This window comes from Pipra filicauda, unplaced genomic scaffold, assembly GCF_003945595.2.
Source record: "Pipra filicauda isolate LSUMZ 115617 unplaced genomic scaffold, ASM394559v2 scaffold28_size6257848_pilon, whole genome shotgun sequence".
NCBI lineage: Eukaryota > Metazoa > Chordata > Aves > Passeriformes > Pipridae > Pipra > Pipra filicauda.
The window spans coordinates 715,877-736,039 of NW_024104409.1; the positions used below are offsets into that span (position 1 = coordinate 715,877).

The 20,163-nt window shown below is 39.5% G+C and overlaps 1 protein-coding gene and 1 long non-coding RNA gene across 30 annotated transcripts in view; one reads left to right on the top strand and one right to left on the bottom strand.

Moving 5' to 3' along the window:
- The window catches only part of LOC113988084, a 110,722-nt gene that overhangs the window by 61,873 nt on the left and 28,686 nt on the right, over positions 1 to 20,163 (bottom strand). For 10 of the 28 annotated variants that reach the window (XR_005564180.1, XR_005564176.1, XR_003540784.2 and 7 more), the window contains 5 exons: positions 18,167 to 18,663; positions 17,913 to 18,053; positions 15,176 to 15,436; positions 6,473 to 6,560; positions 4,810 to 5,071 (listed from right to left, as the gene is read on the bottom strand). The gene's annotated coding sequence lies outside the window, so the exon portion shown is untranslated. Of the gene's footprint in view, positions 1 to 2,534; positions 3,505 to 4,809; positions 5,072 to 6,472; positions 6,561 to 9,881; positions 10,066 to 15,175; positions 15,437 to 17,912; positions 18,054 to 18,166; positions 18,664 to 20,163 lie in introns of those variants that run through there. The other 18 variants (XR_005564157.1, XR_005564166.1, XR_005564162.1 and 15 more) reach the window with 9 other exon arrangements.
- On the top strand, positions 1,801 to 8,187 carry LOC120323572. 2 transcript variants are annotated; one of them, XR_005564183.1, is made up of 5 exons: positions 1,801 to 2,245; positions 3,332 to 3,517; positions 7,222 to 7,389; positions 7,673 to 7,821; positions 8,083 to 8,187. It is a non-coding gene; the product is annotated as an uncharacterized LOC120323572 (long non-coding RNA). The 2 variants fall into 2 exon arrangements; XR_005564182.1 differs by having other exon boundaries at positions 7,673 to 8,187.

Here is a 20,163-nt window from a genome sequence, read left to right on the forward strand (position 1 = left end):
ATGTTTTCCTCTCGGCTCCCCAGATTAACCCTTCGGGGTCAGCTCGTAAAGAAAACGGAGCCGGACCGTGCGTGCACCTGCCCTCGGAGCTCCCAGCCGAGGGGGTTCGCAACAGGTTCTACCGGAGACGGAGGCGGAGGGTCCCGGCGAGCCGGCGAGCACCGAATCAAGTGGGGGGGCCCTCGCCGTGGCCGCGCCGCGCGGCTCGGCGCGCCTCGCCTCGCCGCCCGCGGGGCGGTGCTGTGCGGCGGCAGCCGGGCGGGGAAGCGGCGCGGTTCTCCCGCCGCCGCCGCCGCTGCCGCTGCACCGCCCGGTTCCTCCCGTGGTCGCGGCGGCGGCAGCGGCGGCGGGTGGGGGAGAGCCCTGAAGTAGCTTGTACTCGCTGGGCTTGTATGTCCCCTCGCTGCCCCGCTCCGCCCCTCCACCCCGATATCTTCCCCCCACCACCCCTCGGCGAGGAGTAAGTGCCACCGCTCCGCCTTCTCCTTTTCGCAATGTTGACGCAATCTATAAATAGTGGAACAAAAGGACCAACTTCCTCGCAGCTTTGCTGAAACTGCACAAAAAAGGCAACCGGGGGGGGGACACACACGGTTATTTTTTGATTTTATTTTTCTCCGGTTAAAAGGCGAATCCTCCTCCTCCTTCCTCCCCCTCCCCCCCCAACCCCTCCCGCTACTGGAAGATTTTTTTTTCCCCTCGCTATCTCCTATACTGACAACGTCCTGCGAGCGGCTGTTTTGCTTTTGCACTGAGAGAAGAGCTTCCCCCCTCACCCTCTCTTCCGACAGTAAGTGCCATTTAGCTACTGCCTTTTCGGGGGTTGGGGGGCTGCCTGCTTGCCTACCTGCCTGCTGCTCCAGAGAGCGGGCAGCAGGGACCGGGAGCTCCGGGAAGGGGGGGAGGTTCGGGGGCGCTTAGTGCGGTGAGGGGACAGCGCCACGGAGCGAGTGGGGATGCGCTCAGGGGGGACGGGGCGTGGGGGCCCCGCGGATTTGACCGGGGAGGGCGACTGGTGAAATAAGGTGATCGGGAGAGGGGACGGCTGCCGCTACCCGCCGAACAAAAGCTGACGCTGATATTAAACGGGCTTTTGTTAAGAGGAAGTGTGTGTGCGTGCGTGTGTGTGTGCGGGGGGGGGACACCCCGCCCGCTGCAAGTTGCCGTGCGGCGGGAGGGCACCTTAGACTTGTTTACCGCGCGGCGCGGCTCTCACTGGCGTGTTTACCCTTCACACACGGCGCGGGGCTCCCCTCCTCCCCCACAACCCCATCCCTCCTCCGTGCCCCGGGGAGGGGAGGGATGAGCGGAGCGGGGTTTAAAGGGGGGGTGGGGGTGCGCGGTCAGGAGATGTTGATACGATCACGCGTAAAACACCCCCCCCCCTCCGGTTTGCAAGTCGGATCGGTGCAAGCGCAGGCAGTCACTGGCCGGAGGGAGAATTACATCATCCCCTGCTCCAGTGATGCTACCTTTCGTGCCGCTACCATGCGCGCAGGGAAACAACCGGGGGCGCGCCTCACACACACAACCCCCCCCGCGCCGGCTCGGTGCCACACTGGGGTGGGGGAGATCGGGGGGTGGGGAGGCGCTCCCCCGCGTCATTCACACACACACACGCCCGCCCGAGTGTTTACAGCGCTCACACAGCCGTATTGTGACGTCGCCTGAGTGACAGCCCGTCGCGCCAACGGGGGGGGGGCGCGGCCCCCCGACGCCGCGGCAGAACACGGGCGCCCCGCCCGCTCCTGCCCCCGCTCCGCGCCCCGCGGGCACCGCGGCCGTGCGCGGCCCCATGGAGAGGGGGGGCGTGCAGAGCCCCGCCGAGCCCAAGACTAAACACTTCAAAAGTTAAATCCAACTCACACGCCCCAGCACCGGTGTGGTTGACACGATGCCGATTAGTTTGGGTTTGTGACGTTTTCTGACGTTTTAATCGCTTACTGTACGCCCGAGAAGGGATTTCTCGTGGGAGAGACGAGGTGTATTTGTAAGCGTGGGGTGTTTGTGAAGTTACACCGCTGATTCGAGTCCGGGACACCCCTCCGAGAGCGAGCCGCGACGCGGGGGCCGGTCTCTCGCCGGGAAACATGCTCCTTAAGTGACTTTGGCACAGGGAAACCGTCGGCGTAGAAGCTGTCATATTGATGGCCCTGGACACTCCATTGTCCAGACTGGACAATAAGGTTTTTTTTAAAGGGATATAGATTTAAGTACCGAGGACAAAACATAAATTCCACACATGGTATGCTTTCCCCAGCGTTACAAGTGTAATGTTATAGGGTTAGAAACTTGTTGCAATATGCTACTGTGTTGGGAAAAAGTGTCTGTAGTGTTTACTCAGTCTGTGAAAATATTGAAGCAGTACTTACCCACTGCAAAGTCAATAAAACTGTATCACACTAAAAACAACAAAAAGTGCTTCACACATTGATATTTCTCAAGAATTGTCTGCCAGAATGCAGCAGTGTAAAAATTATTGCTAAAACATCAGCATTTACTTGTTGCAAAATTCAAGTAACCATGAAGCCCTGTTTAATAGTACACACAGTTTTTAATGTGTTAATGGTTTGGGTTTCTTCAAAGCGTATTACTTTTTGAAGTCTGGGTGTTTCTATTTGTGCAGAAAATAGACTGAGAAGCTTTGAGCTCCTACTGTTACAAAAGTTAAAAGGAAACAAAGTTGAGCTGCTAAGTCGGCAGTCTGGAATGAGTCAATAGTATCTCCTTTGTCCTGCTAGCTTTCTCTACTGTGGTGTATCTTTGCTCTATTTCCTCTGCACAAGCAAATGAGGATTTCTACCCTCAGCATATTTAATAGCCTTTATAGAACTCCTGGCTTCTAAATATTCTTATCTACCAGTAATATTTGAATGTCTGCCTTTCCCAGCTGTATACGACAGTCATAATACCATCAATGACAGTATGCTCACTTCTTTAACCACATAGATACTTCCACATTTTCCATTATCTATAATTAATGGACCAAATTATTCTTGCTTTATTGTAGAAAGCCTTCATAAAAGAAATTAATATGCCTTTTTAAAGCATTCCATCATCTTGGTTTTTTGTTTGTTTGTTTTTTTTTAAAAAGATTGGGCCAGAGACATGTAGATGTAGATAACTCCCCTCCCCCCCATTTTACTTGGGGATTCCCTGGGAGTCTCAAAGGGCAAGGAGGTAACATAGCTGGCTTTTACAACAGGATGACAGGACCTGACACAAGGTCACAGAGAATCTATGCTTGGCTAGCCCTGTGCTCCAGTTTTGTTTAGCTGGTAGCTAGTCCCTTGAGGGATCAATGTCAACTTAAGCATGCTAACTTCTATAGGCAATGGGTTGGCCAGTGCCCGAGAGCTGTGACTGGCTCCTGCAGGCTCCCTACTTCTGCTGCACTTGGAGCTTGAGTGTTGGCTGCCAGGCTGCCTTCGTGGCTCTGGAGCTTGTCACAGAGAGAAATCAAAGTGGCAACAGTAGAAAGCAAGCCCCAACGCTGCCTGTTTTCTGAAAACAAAAGGTGGGTAGATGTATTAGGTGGATTGACAAAGCAGCTTGGGCAGGGATGTGGCTTAATTGACTGAGGCATAGAGAAACTGGAGCCAACTCCCATCACCATGAGCTAAGTTTCTGTGTGCCTCAAACCCACTTTGCCCTCAAATTCTGGCCTTGAATTGGTATTAGTTGTTCCATAGATCTGTCACATTCCCAAAGATGATAAACAAATGTCAATTCAATATTCCACATGTAAAAGTATTGGTGTTCAGCAATTAAAATATCAGCATACTTTCTCTGTATTACGTATGTATATCCTAAATTAACCCATTAAGGGAACAAGGTATATATATATATGTGTGTGTGTGTATAAATCTATGCACACACACATACACACCTTCTCATATTGATAGCTCTTTCTGGTTTAACTATCAAAAAGCATTGGAGATTAGAGTTGGGTTACTAGAGTTCAAAGAAAAGTGAATTTGTATTAACTCACTGGGAAGTTGAAACTTGTATTTTAATATATACAGTATGTAGTTTTATTTAATTTTATGTTAGAGTATGAAGGCTTTATAGGTCTGCAAGATCAAGATAATTTTTTTGTTTATAAAAATAAGATTTGCTTACGATTAATTTATCTAAGTATGCTTTTCTTTTGATACTTGAAGTACATAAATGAGTAATTTAGCACATGATTATCTGAATGACCATTCCTTTCCTTTTTCACACTTGAAAAAGATTATCAGTCAACTCCTGCTGTAGTGCTGTATCTGTGACCACTCTGACCGTACCATTTGGTGCCTGATACTTTTTAACTTTTTTTGCCATCTAAGTCTGTACTTCACCCACCAGTTCTTTTAAAAAAATGCAGTCCCATAATTCCCGATGATAACAAGCAGTTTTCTCTGGTGACCAGAGAAAATGCTATGGATTTCTAAACCTTTCCTTTAAAACTCTAAACATATTTATATCTTTTCATTTGTGAAGGGTGTTACTAACTTGCATTTGGAAGTTTGACTGATTCAGACAGCATAGTTTTCCTGGTTCTGCAAGCAGGCAGTTCCAGTGTTTCAGCTTCTGCACAGTAGCACTTTAACAAGCAGCAGCCATGCATAACTAACAAGACTGCAAGTCCAGTTACTGCTTTTTAGAAGCTTCTACCCAGCTCTTATGTTATCCAAAGTGTCCATTTTATGTTGTTGCAACCATATGACAATACTATTAACAGCAGGAAAGTGCGGTAGTTATTTACAATGAATAAGATACCGGGGGGAGAAAAAAAAGTTTAAAAAAATGGAGCCTGAGGCACGGGAAGAAAGCAGCACAGCTCCAGCTATCCTTTTATAGTAACTGATGTTTTGTGGAAAGTGGTTAAGAAAAGAAAACTCTCTCTTCCTTCAGCAGTTAGCCAGTGATGGCATGATCCTTCTAACTGAAGACTGACAGCATTCTTGGATAAACCTTTATGCAGGTTTCATTTCTAGTATTTGGAAATGAGCAGTGTTACTTTCCTCAGTTTCTTCTCTTAAACCTACTTCTGGATTCCGGGTCTTATCCTCTAGCTATATTGATAGATCTGTGATAGAACAGTTTCAAATTTGGCATTAATGCTTCATAAAAAGCAATATATATTTATGAATATTTTTAAGCACTGTAGTAGTTTTCATTCATATTTTATACACGTACAGCTAACATTCTGAGTAAGTATAGATGATATCAGCTAATCAGGGCATTACTTCAAAATGTGTACATAATGTGTACACAATATACACCTGGCACAGATTAAAAAAGTGCTCTCAGCATGGATTACAGGTACAAACAAATATTTTGTAAAAGAGGAATGGAAATTAGGAAATCAGTAGTAGTTCATCAGATGAGAAATATGCCTTTAGACTGCATGAAGAAGTAAAAAATAAATGTGCTGAGAACTAGGCAACACTAGCTATTAAAACAGAATATCGAGACCACTGTACTTTTTCAGGACTCTTAGTATCCTCATTTTGGGCTGAATGTGGTATTTGCATGAAAATCTTTTCTTATAAAACAGTAAATTTCACAAAGATTCCACCGTGTGACAGTGTACTGATTGGCTGTCACAACTACTGACTAAATATTAATTTTGGTAGTCTTTCCAAGTTAAATCTATAAGCTCCTATATCTGGATAACTTTTAAAAACCTATCCACAAGTGAAACTCTCAATAAAACAATTTCCTGACTTGCACATTGTCCATCCTGGTTTTAAAAGATTTGTTTAGTAACTTCTTTAATTTGTCAATTTTACTTTTATTAGTTGGATGGAGAAATATTAGATAGTCTCTTTTGATTTGAAGTGCATTTCATCTTAGCTTTACAACACTAAGCAGAGTGACAAACACTGCAGACTAACTAACTACATTAGTGCAATCACTTTGGTTTCATAACTCCTACAAATTTCAATCCCTTACAAGCAATGATTTACATACCAGTGAGGGAAAATGAAAATGAGGGGGAAGCTCATTATGACAATGTAAAGTGTATTTAGTTTCTCCTAACACAGACTAGATTAAACCTGGCCTATGTCATAAGAAATGTGAAGGATGAGAGCAGAAGGTACCTTCTCATTATGGTCATGCACAATTAATGCTCTCTTCACTCAATAGAGAAAACCAGACCCAAAATGGGAAGAAGGATCTGGACTACTGTTCTTTCACCTCTGCTCTCCACCCCCACCTCTTGAGCTGTAAAGAAAGGATCAGGTTGCACTATTTTAAAAGCTGGTGCAATACACACACTTCCTCAGTATATTGGCAAGCACTGGGAGAAAATCTCTTTCAGAGCTCCCCACAGGAGTTCATACTGCTTCATAACATCCTTTAGTTAGGACCGTGACTTATCAACAAAGCTGAGCCTTCAACTGAGCGACAAAAACTTCTCCCAAAAAAACACACAATATTTTTAGGGACACATATGAATAACAATATTATTGAAATAACTTACCTTTGACACATGGCTTTGAATGCTTCACACTTGATGCAAGTCATAAAAACAACTATCACAATAGGTCAGCACTACAGGTAAAGTAGACCTGTAAATAAATTAAAAAAGAAATTAAGCAACTTAGGATAATTTCCTGAACACGCTAAATAAACTGAACTGATTAACACACTAAGAATATAATCACTTTTATCCTACCATCTGAGAGCAGATTGCTACTTATTGGTCTTACAGACACTTCAAGTTAAATCATACTGCTGATGTTAAATCTACATCAGAGTGGAAGATGGATGGTGTTTTGGCCAAGGTTTGGAATGGGAGTTTAAACAAGGACCATAATCCTGTCCTCAACTCAGAATTTCACCACTGGCTTTTTGATTCTAAGATAGGGACAATTAAAACTGTTCTACCTCTCACTGAATCTAAGAGACAAAATAATGCTTATAGGATGCACCAATGCCACACATCCTAGGGTTATAAAAAGCCTAAAATAGGTAAGATCTGAAATAAGTGAAAAATCTGAAACAGTTCCTGAGGCAAGGCACCTAGTTAGCTGTGACTACTGAATGTCAAAAGGCTAATCCAGCTATGAAGATCTCTCTTAAAGGAGTTCTCATGTTGTATCATATCCCCACATAAAAAAGAAACCCAAAATTACAGTGACTGAAATCCTCACCAGTCTTCCACACTCTTCACATTAGATATGAAGACCTGAACTGAGAAAGGGCACTAAAAGCCTCATATCTCACCAGGGATCCTCCTGGAGGAACTATGGAAGGAAGTCATGAGCCTCCTCCTGTTGGAATAGGGGAAGTTTTGGATGCAGTGGAAGAGTCAGTACAAAGCACTGCATGAATGCTGGGCTGAGTCGGTGGCACTTGGAGGCTAGAAGAGCCGTCAAGAGGCCCAACAGCGAGAAGGTATAAATCCTGTTTAATCTTGCCTCAGCCACTTCTACTTGAGCTCTTAGAGTTTTACAAGGAGTAAAATCTCATTCCAGGCTTAAAAGAAGCTTGAGGTCTATAGATAAAAAGCTGTATGTTACACCTAGGTATTACAATTTTAGTTGTTAGTAATACACAGTTTCAACATATAGACTGGCAGATTCTTCATTTGAAAGTAAGAATTAAAATCATGACAGGTTGTGTCATATGACAAAAAATTTACAGGTAGTAGCAAAATTCTCCTTTTCTCATGCATAAGAATCATCCTTCTAAAGGGAGAGCCTGCTGGAAACACGCAAGAGGCACATGAAAATGGAGGGAAAGATAAGAAGTTTAATGGAAGATATTGAGTTGGATGACTGAAGTCTTCATCAAATAAGAAAGCACTCTCCTATCTACTTTCTGATGGTGTGTAAATGAATGAATCAAAGCCCACACATTCTCTTGCAAATCATGTCACAAGGATTCTACGTGCCTATGCCCCTGAGGTCATGAGTGACTATGTATTGACCTCTGACAGACTCCTGCCACCTTTCCTTTAATACAGCGAGCATACACCTCTCTAACCACATGAGTGCTATACATCCCATACTGCCTACCCTTCCTTTCCTTTATTTTAGCGATTTATACTCCCCAAAATTTCCTATAATCTTGTGTATTTCTCTACAGCCTTTCCCGAACTGAGAAGTTTCTTGATACTTAAGCAGATGTGTTAAGGAATAAGGAAAAGCATAAGAAGATATTATTACAGGGAGAGTCCCAGCAACTTTTCAGAAAAAGGAATACTTTATTTCAAATAAAATAAAATTGTTTTCAACTGAAAGAGGCTCATGTTCATATTATCACTAAAACTTTTGCTGAAAGGGGAGAAAACAGTAACTGTAGGCACTAGTTCAAAAGGAAGTTCTGTTACAGTACAGACCAAAAAATTTAAGTTCTTACACTGTATAAAATACGTAATTATTGCTGAACTTCTGCATATGCCTTAAATACTGAGCTGTGAGTGTGGACTGCTCTTTAATGTGTTCAACAGCCTTAATGCTGAAACCTATACAAGGAAATAATTATTACAATAGCATTCACAAAGCACAAAAACGAGATATTCTTTCACTGAAACTCCTCCAGCTCCAACAAAGACAGCATTCAAAAAAAAAAAAAAAAAAGAAAAAAGCATTCCAAAGACCACTGTAGATGCTGGATATAGACCGATTCTTGAGTCAAAGACAGACATCCGTCAGCCAAAAGGAATAACTCGAACAAAGGAGAGACTTTCAAGTTTCAGACTTTCAAGTTCGAGACCTCTAGTTTGAACTTATCTGTTTTCATATATCAGTAGGTTCAGTGGAGTTAGAAATATCCAGTATGTGTAATGAAAACAATCTCTATCAGTGGATACAGCATGAACATGATAATATATGTTTTCCAACCCTAGAGCAATTGTCAAGCAATTACTATTTGTCAAGGCAACACAGTTGATAGTCAGGGTCATCTAACCCTAGGTCATCTCCTTCTACCTTATTCTGAGGCAGGTCTCAGTAACTCAGCTGCCCAGCTTTCTTTGATTTGCTCTGAATGTAATTTGCAGATGCAGGTTTCTCTCCCTACGCACAGCGAGGAAACCGAGGGAGGCGGTGGCAGCAGCAGCAGAGGGTTGCACTTTCTGCACCACGATGGCTCATATAAGCAACAGCTGCTGGGGTTTTGTTCTAAAACGAAGGAGGGCCTGTGTGGGTCAGAGGGGACTCCTGGACAACTGATTATTAACCAGGACTTTCTAAAGAACTTGCAAGGCCCATATTGTGTTTGTTTAGGACCCAGAACTACAAGTGCATGTTATAAGCAGACTGGATGAATTGGTTTGTGTCCCTGAGTTCAATTATCAATTCTAGCTACGTTTTAAAACAGAAAGGATAAGAGCTTTGTCTTAGTAAGCCTATTTTGGTCTGGTTTTACATTTCCTTTTTTTTTTTTTTTTTTTATTTTAAAGGCCCTTATTCAACTAAATATATCCCCTTTACAAAATATGATTCTTTTTGCTATCCAGATTGTGATTTCATGCCTGTACAATTTTCATTTAACCATCTATATAATGAACTTGTGATTCTTAATCTTTACATTTTATAATATAAAATTAATGGCTTCTCTTTACCATGACTTGGTCTTCCAATTATAATTTATAAAAGTGTGTGTGTAGATGGAAAATGGAATTCAATCCAAATGTAATAAAGAGCCCTTCATTTTTTATCAGTTAAATTAAATAACCATAAATGTACATAACATTTAAGAAAAAAAAAGTTATCAGAACATGCTGCATTGAAAACAGATTCATTCAGCAAGAACTGATCACTGCTAGTTGGTGAACTTAAATGATTGTTTCTGGCTAGCACAACCTTCAAGACTTTGGAACTAGTACATCTCATCCTCTTACAGATTTCATTCATGGACCTGAAGAGAACAAATGACATTACCTGCTTTTTCATCTCCCAATGGATTTTTCAACTTTGAACATACTAGTCTTTAACGTAAACTGGATGAGTACATTAAAAGAGAAAAGGAAAAGCTATCAGAAGCAGGTTCCACATTCTGCAGGTTATAGTTCCAGCTGCTCTGCCAGTGACTTCCACCCCTTCAGCGGTTTGACTTTATCTAAAACTTTGGCGTAAAAAAACGTGCAACTCAGTATTTTTATTGTGTTATTTTAAAATACTATAGTAAATTTAATACCGGCTCCCTACTTTCATAATTAAGCAGTCTTGTTGAAAAACCAACATTTAATTTAAATAAAGCATACCTATAGAATTCATTAAAGACATATTAATCATTCCAGGAGGCCACAAAAGGAACAGAAAATGTGAATTCCTTCCTTTCTTTTTTTGTCAGCCATTTGCACTACAGTATGTTCAAACCAGAATGGGTTCCTACTGTGCCTGTTGGTGTACATACAAAGTTAAAGAGACAGAGCCCTGGCACAGAGGTTTGCCTTCGTTTCCTCAACACCTGAGCTGGTAGAAATAAGAAAACAAACAGGATAGGGTTTTTTTTTTAGTGCACTGGCTGTTCAGGTGCAGATTTACCAGAAGCAGGAGGCACAGGTTAAAAGGATACTATGGTGAGTTCTAGATCCTGCCCTGTTCCTCCATCCATTCTTCCCCTCCCCAAGCTCTAGCTGCACCTATGCCTATCTACTGAAAATTGGAAGGACTTCTGGTTAACCAGGGAACTGAACATAAGCATTGACCACCTTAATCTCTGCTAAAAATAGAGACTTCCCATTAAATTTCCTTGTCTTTACTAAGTGACTTAGGAGGATAAGCTGTCAGGACAACTTCCTAAGTTTAAAGGAAGAGAAGGAAAGTTATTTCTGAGAATGTCCAAAGGCTTTGATCCTGGCTTGCTGTATTTTGGAATAGATCTGTGGATTTGATTTATTCACTTTACAAGGATCAGAATGAAATTCCTCTTCCCAAATTACTGTGATGGAAACAACACTATCCCACAGATTTTCTATTAATTTTCTTGCTGTTCTCTTTGGCAGGCTCAAACATTTCCTTTGTAATAAAGAAAATCTGAAGGCCAGCATAAGGAACAAGTCACTACTCAGAATTACAATGGTAGCAACAAGTTTCTAGAGAGATGAAAATGAAGAAATTTTGGTTTAGGTGAAGGCAAAATTAAGTGAGGAAAAAGAGGAGAAGTAGAGGCATTTCATTAACATGTTATAAAATCTTTGAAATACTACAGACTAGGAAGTTAGCAAAGCTGAGTGTGCAGTAAAAGGAATGAGAATGACTGAGATTGACTATAGTTGATTGAATTTTAAAGAGGGTAAGGTCCTAAAAGTATTTTGTTTCATTTTTGCAAAGACTGTGAGTAGGTCAAGATGCATAAATAAACTTTACTTTAAGAATACTAGAGAGGTCAGACTAGTTCAGGCCAGGCATACACTTGGCCCATTTACCTATCTACAACAGCTGTCATAAGCCAATTCTTATCCAAATATTCTCTCAGTGAACAGCAGGCCCAGGACAAGCACATTTGATAATGCCCATAGGTTCCAGCATCCAACTTTGTTTTAGCTTGGAGGGTTTCCTGAACCTGATGTGGTTTGTCTAGTTATTGACCTTTACTAGATCTCTCTGCCAGGGTCTTGTGCAGTCTCTCCTTAGATCAATGAGAACTTCTTTAATCCATACTGTCTTTAGTTACATAATTTTGTGAGTATATTACCCATGAACACGTAAGCTAATATAATTTATTGTATTATTTGCTTTGAACATGCCTACTGCTAGTGTCCTCTGATGAACCCTCATTTATTTATTGATAGAGAAGGTGAAAAGTTGGTTCCTGTCCATACTTTTTGTCTGTGATTTTAAAACATTTATTGCTATTTTGAAGAAGCAAATTTTGGTATTTGTTAGAGGGGTGCTGTAATTACAGTCTGAAGAAGACTCCATCGCCCCTGGTCTGGAAATCTATTTCTTCTTAGGTCTGCCAATAAACCACCAGTTTGCCTGCTATCTGTGGCAGATGCTGAAGCTGCTATTGCAAAGAAGTCCTTCCAAGATCTTGAGAACTGGAAGCTTAGATGAGCACATTCTGACAGAGCCATTCTTTTCCACTGTTAGGGAAGGTGCATTAGAGGAAAAGATGCAGTCGTGCATATTGTACTCTTAAAACCCTGCTGGTCTTTCTGCAAGCAGAATCTAAAAAAATAGTAGGGAGTGGAAATAAAGATAAGAAAATTTGCCCATCCACATAAATCAGCCCCATTCAAAGCAAATTACTTGCTAATAACTAAAGCTCAAGGAAGCAATGTAAACTCTATCTAAAATATGAAGCAGAAAACTGAAGATAAAGTAGTTCAAGCCTCCTCTAAAGGAGAAGGCATTGTTTTTTGAGTTTGGCAGGAGAGCTTAAATGGACACAATTAACATCATAATAAAACCAGCAGAAGCTTTTGAGAGTTTCCTATTTTTTCAGTAGGAGAGTCATATATACCCATGCAGTATACTCCCATTTTCCCTACTATGTGTTTTACAAGGCACAGAAATATTTCTCAAGCAGACAGGAAAGCCCAGTTTCTATTAGTAAAGAATTATACAGATAGGTAAGAGAGGTCTCCGTTCTTAGGTAAAAATATAAACAACAGCCTTTTAGAAATCTTACTGCAAGGTAAGGTATATTGTACCGCTCTACAGAAGAAGATAAGCGGCTATTGCAGAAAAAATGGACTTTGAGAGAAAATATGTTAACTCCACTTAGTGTCAAAGCTATTGCACAGCCCCATGCTACTGAAGTAGAAGAGGTTAAGGGATACCGATGATGCCAAGATACTCAAACAGAAAGTCTTTTCATTTAGGTTTGTGAGTAACTCTAGTTAAAGTGACTCTATTTGACACAAAATGATCTGTACTCTTGCAAAATAGTTTCTGTCAGCAGATTTCACCTAAGCAACGCCCAGTCTATAAGCTATAATCCTACTGGGTTTGGCTGCAGGATCTGATTATTATTTCAGAAGAGTATGTCTGGCTAAGCAGGTAAAGAGAATGTACTGAAAGTTTCACAAGACACAAAGAAAGGCAAAAAACACAAGGCACGCAAAGCCCATATTATTAAGCAGGTAAACAAAACATTTTGTCAGGAGCTCTCAGCATCCCTCTAGTTAGAACAGACACCTATTTGTATCTGTTATGAACAACCACACATTTAAAAGTCCCCCTTTGAAAAACATAACTCTGGAAGACAGGTCAGTCCTGTTGACTCCCTGCTACGATGGTTAGATATGCTGAAGGTTAGAAATGCTCGAGAGCCTCTAACATTATCGGCCCTAATCCCAAATGTTGCCTGGTTCTGACTGGTTTAACTCAGAGCCATATGTCACATGAAAGTTCTTGCCCCTCAATGGCTTGTTGACAAATAGATAATTAATTATCACACTAACTATCGGCACTTGTTTGGGAAGTCCCTTAAAAACAAACCCAAATTTACTTTCTGTTCAAAACAGAGGGTACTGACTGAAATAATTATATGGAGAGAAAGCATCTCCTGAACATCCCAGAGATTTTGAATGGGAGCAAATCCCTCTCTCTGTCACCCAGACCCTTAGTACTTTGAGGTATGAAGGTGACACTGTAATAAGTGTCATTTGTTCAAAGTTTAATGAGGAAAGGACTTCTTTATGTACCCCAGACATCTGATGCAGCATGTACCAGGTCATTGCAAGGCTGTGCTTTTAATCAATTTTGTGCACAATGTAGATAAAGTACAAAATGTTTTGGGAGAGACTATAATTGCTGAGATGTTTTCACCGATCTTAAAAGATGACCTAGAAGCTGATTTAGTGGATCTGTTGCTGTCTAGGATCTCTCCTCTGGGAAGTAAAAACCTCTTTATAATATGATGTATAACAGCAAAACGATAACCAAGTGTTTTAAATCAAAGTTGTTTTTGTAAGTCTGAGAACTGTTGATCATATAGTTTTAGACTTGTGTGAACTGAATCAGTGATCTGTTGTGGTACTACACCTCAATCCTTTATCTTCTGAGGCAGGCTGTGATGATGGCTACTTTTTCTGGGAGGAGGCAGCGCAAACACAAAGTCAACAGAAAATTCCTCTGTAATATAATCTAGAGTTCCTATGAGGAATCCAAGGTCTTTTCTCTGCTGCATGGATCCCTATGTAAAAATAGACATCTTGCAGGCTGGCAGTTCAAAATCCCTGAGGATTAGTGATTGGTTAGAAGATTATGGATACTACTCCAGTCTGAATTTGAAATACCAAATGAAATTGCTGAGGCACCGATAGTTGACACGGAACTGCCAGCCCCCTCACCCTTTCAGTAAAGTTGTAGAGACAGAAGGCCCTGTCACTGATTTGTAATGGTACATTTGCTTCTGCAATCAGTCATAGAAGGGAACCTGTTTCTGGTGTTTATTGTTTCTAATAAGCTAGATAGCTTGTTATAGAATAAAGAGAGAAAAGCCACGAGGCCAGCAAGTCACTCAGCACTAGGTATGACACGGTACTGAAATACAAAGACAATTGCTATTATCAGGGCTATAAATACATAAAGCACTTAACACAAAGCCAGTCACTATCAAGGCCCCTGCAGGGAATGCCAGGGTATGCAAGTAATAAAATTGATCTTTTTAGGACCTGGACTTTAAAATACATGAATCAAAGACATGCCATATTGCTGATGAATCTTTCATCCCTTGCTACATGCCTGGGCAGCAACTTGTGTTGAGAATCACATTCTTCTTGCCTCCATCAGTCTTCCCTGCCAATACAAGTGGACCCTGATACTGGATATGTCCCAGAAGACCAGAATCACAGGTTGTAGGACACTGAATAAGAGAGACTGTCTTAAATCATAACTATAGCTTTACTTGTGGAATTTAGCAACCAATTGATTTCTGTTTAAGGGACTGTTTAAGAAGGAGGTCTCTCCCTCCCCTGCTGTATGTTTCCTTTTGGAAAGAGGAAATGTTACTGTGGGATATCTTGCTCTCCAAAGAATCACATTAAGGAAAATCTTAAACCCCAGTAACCTATGACTCCTTTATCCATATACAAAGAGATACATCTAGTATGTTAACTCAAACTATATTTTGCTAATGGTCATAAGGGGACTTAATTTACTCCATGAAATTAATTATACTATCACAAACAAAGTTAAGTAAATCACACAGTGCGTGTACTGCATTATTTCCATCTCTGTGGTATGATGAAAATAATGAAATCATCAATGTTTGTACTCACATGGCTATTTAATGCCCTGAGGACAGTGGACATGAAGGTGCTTCAAGTAGTAGTCTGCTGATACCATTTAATGGACTCTGCTTATCCAAATAATTTGTCCTTGCAGTCCAGGGACACATGCACACCAGCAACGAAATCCATCTACACAACCACTCAAAGAAGCATCCAAAAGCATCCCAGATGAGTTATTAATGTTCTTTGTAAAAACTGGGCAATTAAAATAACTCTCTGTGCTTTGGCCAACTTGAGTGGAAAACCGGGCTATACAAAGTAACACAAAAACTGCATTAATAAAGTAACTACTTCTTTATACTGTTGCTGTACCTCACACTGTTAGTCTGGAGAGCCCAAAACTACAATAAATGCAATTTCTAGTTTTCTAAATAAAATATTTTCATAATTATGATGTTTTCTTATCTATTTCTCAAAACTGGACAAAAATTATCCACACTCCTAAACACTAACGTTTACACTTTCCAACCTATCTCTTTCTGATGTAGAGTTTGAACTACTTTGTTCAGTCCAATCGTGGTTACGTTAAATATGGGGATTACATTACATTATTAAATCTGCTAAAATAGAATAACTCAGAATAACTGCACAGCATGTTTTCCCAATTCTACCTCCAATCATAGATTCTCCTGCCAAGTTAAATAAATATTATATCATTCCAGTTTCCTTATATGTGCTGTTTACCACACTTAATCAAAGTGCATATATTTTTTATTCCTAACCACACTTTAATTATTCTTACTGTTTCTGAATGTCCTTATTCAATCTGTAAATAATATTTTTTAAATTATTAAATTATAATTTCATTAACACCTTTGAAAATGGGGGTTAGATCCTTCTATATTATTAACTCTGTATGTTTCTGAGTATTCATACAACCCAAAAGAGGCACAGGCACCTTGCTGGGGATTGATTTCTGTAGTAGTTGTGCCAGGCCTCTGAAGATATGCAGAAAAACTAAATTTCTCATCATAATAAATCCCCTCTGGTTAAGTAAATACTCTCTGTAGTCAGCCAATTTTTTTTAAACTGTTCAATAAAATATTAAATGGGAAAGCTTAAAATATAGTTTGCATTTTCAACTGTAAAAATGAATGTTTGTTTACAGTAACTATTAAGTTAATATACATGTTGAGAAGCAAGTTGTCACAAGTAAAACCAGACAACCTGAGGTTTCAATTGTAAGTAAAAGGAGCCTTAGTATTTTTTTCCATTTTTCTCCATTTGCTCAATTGATCAAGGCATCTTGCAATTTAGAACCATTATTCTTTCTTCATGAAACATCTTGGATCGTAAGTTACTTCTTTGACTGTCATGAGAAGTCAAGTCACATAACTTTCAGAGGCCTTTTTAAAGCAGTATTCACTTCTATCCAGGAATTATGTTTCCCTATGCTTGTAAAAAAGTGTGAGTTAAACATTCTAAAGTTATTTGCAGGACATGTTCCTCCAAAAAATTCTCTCACCTACACTGTTTTTCTTCTATATAAACTGCATTAATATAAAGATGCAGTGGTATGTAAGTCATATTCTTGAATAATTCTATTCAAGTTTACAACAATCTTTCTCCAGATTGGCTTGTATTATAAAGGCTGTAAGACTTTGGTGGTCTCTTTGTAAGTTAATTCTCAAATATCATAAGCAGATGCTTCCTACTTTAAAAAAACAACCAACCAACCAACCAACCAAAAAAAAAAAAAAAAAAAAACCCCAACCAAACAAAAACAAGCAAGCAAACAAACAACCAAAAAACAACCAAAAACAAACCATAAACCAAAGCCAGGTAAATCTAAATGATTCAAGTGTAGTATTAAATAGAAAAGTTATACTGGAACCCCTTGGTTCCTTATCAAGTTAACAAGACACAACAAGCTACAAAAGTGAAGGGGTGCTACTTTTCTTATTTAATCTTCCTCTCCGGGATGTTAACTGAGTGAAAGCTACTTGATTCTCTGTACACAATTCACATTTTTAATACAGCTGCTTCTAATAATTGAAATGTTTCTAACACAATTTGAGGGGTGAGGGTACAATAAAAAGTCCATTTGCAAACGTTCACAGCTTTTCCTGTCACAGACCCAATACAAGAAAAACCACTGGAAAATAAACACTTTAATTTGAAGACTTTAATTACTGTTTGATAGGAACACATAAGTCCTTAAGCACCTAACAGATTTCTTAGAAAGCACAGACTTTCTAGCCAGTATTCTGAATAGACTGAATGCTGTCAGTATTCTGAATAGTCAAATGATCCTCATTCCTTCAATATTCTTGCTCTTATGTTATATATTTTATGCTCTAACAAAAGCATATACATGGATTATTCCTGTTTTAATCAAGGCCATGAATGTTGGTAACATGAACCATACATTTTCTTTAATGTTGTTTTTTAGTACAGAAAAATAAAATAACTTGAGGTTTGGAGCAGAAACGCAAGTGATATTTTCTAATATCACTAACTAATTTCACTTTAGGGTTCCATTATCACAGCATAGATACTAGGTTTCATTTTTATTACTAACAGACTTTATTTATCACTGTAAAAATAGTCCATTAACCACAGAAAGTAAAATTCAGCATCAAAGTTCTGGTTTTGTTTAGGAATCAGACTTTTTCAGATATTCTGTCAAATAATAAACCCTAGTCATCTATATCTGACTTAAAAGAAACTATATGTGTTTTGAATTCAGAATATTTCCCTGTAATACCTACAAAGGTATACATACCTGAGGAGTGTGTGCTAGATAGAATTAGAAGCCAAGAAAAAAGGGTATTGACCAGCTTCCTGACCAGAGAACCAAGCAGTGTAAGCAGAACAATAGCACTGCTTGTATGAACAGGTAACATGCTTTAGCCTTATTGATGAACTGTAAATAGAAATTATATGTATATGAATTTTAAAATTTAAATAAGTGAAAATTAAAATATACAAAGGCATACAAAATTCAAGAATACATCTTTCAGAAAAAAAAAAAGATACCTGCATTTATGATGATTTATCATGCGTTCGGACTATCTGATTTCATCTCCACATTCCAACTTATTTTTCAAATTACTTCTTAATATTCCAGATTATTTATTGCGTGGAGCCAACAGTTATAAAAGAAGATAGGTGTAAGAGCATTTTGATGACAGAAACTTTTTGTCTAATCCATTCTAAATTGCCAGTGAGGAAGATGCTGCATCAATGACAGATAGGTTGGTTCCAGTTTTTAACTGTCCTTGTACTTAGAAAGATTTTCCAGATATGTAGCCTGTTATTTTTGACTGCAAACTAAGATAATTTTTTTCTTGTTCTTCCACAACTGGATACAAAAGACAATTGGTGACCATCTTCTTCACAATGATCTTCAGATGTCATATTATTTTCCCCGGTCTGCTCTTGACTAAACAAATACAACTCTTTTGAAACATGCCTTATAAATCTTGCTTTCCAAGAATGTTTTCACTCTTGTTCTTCTACGGATTCTCCTTTACCTGAAAATTGAAATAATTTTCCTTTTTCAGACTTTATTTTAACACAAATAAGACAATTTTATTCACTGACTTTTACTCTGGCCATTTTGCACGAGTGTTCTTTGATTTTGCTTCATCTGTAAATGGCAGCATCAACATTACTTGAAATTTTACAATTACTGTAGAGCAGTAGGCCCCACAGACTCTTGAAAAAAAATACATCTTTATATCTCAGTAACTTTTCTGGAAATGAGTAATGACAATTTTCTTTGAATCTAGAGTAAGTCACTTTTCCTTACTTTTTTCTTCAAAGAACTGGATAAAACACAGATTTTGTATACATCTTCTTAGTTTTACAGTTAATAGCTAAAACAAGAATTATGCTATTCTTAATAAGCAGACAGATAGATGGATGGACAGACAGGCATAAATCTAGTTTTTCACTGAGAATCAAGCATAACAGAAGGGAGATTTGACTCAAAGCCTGTATCTCTCTCTATTGTCTCAAAAAAGGTAATGTCTGCTGAAATAGAGTTAGAAGGTTGTTGCTAGTTGAAGTATGCTACGGAGTCTCTCTTTGATGATTACACAGTTACTTGTTTGTGGTAAAGGTATGTCATGCTTTACATTGTTTTCAATGAGTTTTGCCTAAATAAAGAGGAAATATTCTGGACCAAGAAAAGTAAAACAAAGGATGTATGATAATAACAGATCAATTCTGCAGTGGTGATCTGTCTTCACATTTTTTTTCTTTACTTTTTTTAATCTCAAATAGTTTATCCCAGGAATCTTCAAATTATGTGCTTGGAAAAAAAGGGGGGAAAATAAAAGGAAGTGATAAACTGCACAGCAGTTTATGACATTTAGCCCAGATTTTCTGCTTCTTTGCTCTACTTCACTTGTGCAGACCACGGAACTATACCATAGTCACATATGAAAGTTCTTCTCAGAAGTGGTTTCTACAGTTTGGTTTTGCTTTTTAATATTCATATAGTTTAGTCATAGGTTACTTTCACAATGAATTCCTGAAATTTAGTAGTTGTTCTTTGTAATCTAGTTAATCTATCCATCTGCAAAATGTGCATGATGCCTAGGTGTACTCTCAATAGACTGAGTACATAGGCTGAAGGGTTCCCAGCAGCACTGCACTCCTGCTCAGAGACACCCAATCTCCACCTCCAGAAAAGCCTCTACCCCTTCAGCCAAACTTCTGAATGCAGTTATTTTCTCCTTCCCATATTCCAACTTAGCTTCCAGCAGCTCTTACAAGCTATGTCCCCCCACTTCCTCAGGAAACATAGAGAGGCAATCCCCCAGCAAGTGATTATTTATGCAGGAGTGATGGGCACAGAGTGTATTCACCACGAAGGGAGAAGCAGTCTATGAAAACTTCTCTAGCAGACAGTTGTACCTGCAGTATCTGCCATAAGATTTTTCAGAATGTCTTTTTGCAGAAGTCTTCAAACTACTCTTTTCCTCAAAACAGGAACTACCAGTTCTGGTAGTTCAGACATTAGGTTT